The sequence below is a fragment of the Dromaius novaehollandiae genome, unplaced genomic scaffold (assembly GCF_036370855.1).
Source record: "Dromaius novaehollandiae isolate bDroNov1 unplaced genomic scaffold, bDroNov1.hap1 HAP1_SCAFFOLD_126, whole genome shotgun sequence".
Classification (NCBI taxonomy): domain Eukaryota; kingdom Metazoa; phylum Chordata; class Aves; order Casuariiformes; family Dromaiidae; genus Dromaius; species Dromaius novaehollandiae.
Window position 1 is genome coordinate 92501 of NW_026991350.1, and position 2500 is coordinate 95000.

At 79.1% G+C, this 2500-nt stretch overlaps 1 non-coding gene across 1 annotated transcript; it reads left to right on the forward strand.

The window, feature by feature from the left end:
• Positions 1 to 1512: 1512 nt before the first annotated feature.
• On the forward strand, positions 1513 to 1665 carry LOC135325981 (5.8S ribosomal RNA). The gene has a single exon (XR_010386681.1). It is a non-coding gene; the product is annotated as a 5.8S ribosomal RNA (ribosomal RNA).
• The last annotated feature ends 835 nt before the right edge of the window (positions 1666 to 2500 follow it).

The following is a 2500-nucleotide window of genomic DNA, read 5'->3' on the forward strand; positions in this document are numbered from 1 at the left end:
GCGCTTCTCCTGCCCCCCCCTCGGTGACCCACCCGTGTGGTCCCGTGTGCCAGCGTGCTCCTCCCGGGTGCCGCACCGTGCGCGCCGCACCGGCCGTGCCTTCCCCCCCCCCGCCTCGGCTTCCCCCCACCCCGGTCCTTCCTCCCCCGCGGTGGGGGTGGGGGGGGCGGGGAGGGAGGGAGCGAGCGAGAGAGGGGAGAGGGCCTCCGGCCACCGCGGCCGCCGGCAGCCGCCCCGGGCAGGGATGGCCATGGGCCCCGGGCTCCGGGCCCGAGGGTTCTCGGTTGGAGAGCCGGGCGGAGGTTTAAAGACTCGGGCGGCCCGATGCGACTCGCGGAGGCGGCCGGGCGTGCTGCCGGAGGGCCGGGGGGTCGGCGCGCGCGGGCGCCGCGCCCCCCCATGCCAGCCGGCGCGCCCCGCGCTCGCCCCGCGGGCAGCCGGGACGGAGAGGGGTTACCCTGCCCCCTCTCTCCGCGGTCTGGTCTCGGCGGAGAGACGCCGCGCGGTCGGCCTAGTTGCCGGCCTGCCTCGAGCGTTGCGAGCCGGGCGCGAGCGCGTGCTCGCCGCCGGGAGGGCGAGCCCCCACCGCGGGTGGTGCGGGCGCCGAGCCTCCGCGCGTCTCCTCCTTCTCCCTGGCCGGTGCTTCTGGGTCTTCCGCCGTGGCCGCCGTCGGCGGCGCCCTACCCTACGCGCCCGCCCCGGCACTCTGCCGTCCGGGGCGCCCGCCTCGCTCTGCCCCGCCCGGCTCCGCCAGGCAGCGGGGGGGCGGTGGTGGGGCGGCGGCGGGGGCGGCCCGCCCCGCTCTCCGCGTGGAGACGGGGAGAGCGGGCGCCGTCCCCGTCCGTGCCGCCTTGCCCGCCTGCCCGCCGCCGGGCGTCTGTCCGCGGAGGGGACGGGCGAGCGCGTGGCGTCACCCGCGAGGCGGTGTGTGCGGGCGCGCGGGGGTGTGGGCGCCGCGGCGGCGGCGGCGGCGGCGGTCGAGCCGGAGGGCCGGCGAGGCGAGCGAGGAGCTGGGAAGCGCGGGGCCGGCGGGCCGCAGGCGCGCGGGCGGCGGGGCGACGCCGCTCCCGGTGGCGGCCGGGCTCTGACGCCTGGGGCGGGGGGGGGGTGGTCTGCGGGGACGGACCCCCCCCAACATCCCGAGGCAGGCGGTGTGGCCGGCCCGCCGCTCCCTGCCGGGCCAGACCGAGCCGGGCGCCTGGGCCGGACTCGAAGCGAGACAGGGTTTGTCCCCAGGTCGGGAGCGAGGGCTCCCCGCCCTTCTCGTTCGGGTTTGCCCTTCGTTTCCCCCCCCCCCCCTTTCTCTGTGCTTGTACGGTCAGTGAGGCAAGCCCCTCTCTTTCTCTCGCTCTCTCTCTCCTTCCGTCTCTGCCGTCCCTTGCTCAGCAGCCGGCGTCGGCGTGAGGAAGGGCGGTGGGGCGGAGGAGGAGGGGGCGGAGGAGGGGGGGCCCCCCAGGGGCTGCGAAAGCTGCCCGGTCCCCCCGCGCGCGCGGCGGGGACCGAAACCGAGACAACTCTTAGCGGTGGATCACTCGGCTCGTGCGTCGATGAAGAACGCAGCTAGCTGCGAGAATTAATGTGAATTGCAGGACACATTGATCATCGACACTTCGAACGCACTTGCGGCCCCGGGTTCCTCCCGGGGCTACGCCTGTCTGAGCGTCGCTTGACGGTCAATCGTCACCCGCGCCGTGGCGTGGGCGCAGCGGCGTGCCGCCCCTCGGTGGGTGTGGGGGGGGGCGCGGTTCGGGTGCGCCCGGCCGTGCCCGCCCTCCCCTCCGAGCCCGGCGGCTGCCGCCGCGCCGCGTGGCGCGCGCGGTGTGGCGCGGCTGGGGCGCCTCGCAGGCCCGTTGCCCCGGGGAGAGGGGGGGTGCTCTCCTTCCCCTCCCCGCGCGGCCGGGCCTTCGTCCCCCTAAGTGCAGACTCGGGAAACCCCCGCTCCCGGAGCGCCCGCGTCGCGGACTTCGTCCCGCCGGGCCCCCAGATCGGGTCGGTCGCGGTGGCCCGGCGCCCGGCGCCGCCCGCCCGCCACCACCGCCAGTGCTGCCGCACGGGCCTCTCCTCCACCACTCTCCCGGTGGTGCGCCGGTCCCCCGTTCCCCTCCGGCAGAGGGGACGGCCGGCCGCCCTTTGCCTCGCCCTGGCCCTGACCGCCGCCGTTTCGGCGCCCGCCGGGCCCCCCCCAACCCCGCGCTTCCCCGCGTCCGCAGCGCGTCGTCGAGCCACTTCCACCCGCCGGCTGGCGTCAGCCGCGCGGCGTTGCGTTGAGGCCCGGCGGCGGCGGCGGCGCGCGGGGGGCCGCGGCCGGGGGGGGGGCCGCGCAGCGCGGGCGCCGTGGGGCGGCGGCGGGGCGGGGGGCGAGGGAGGGCGCGCCGCGCCGTCCCCACGCCGGGGCGGAGAGCGGAGGTCAGCGGCCGGGAGGAGGAGGCGGCCGCAGAGCGGCGGAGGGCTGCGCGAGTGGCGTGAGCGAGCGAGCGCGCGTTGGCGAGCCGGGCCCGGG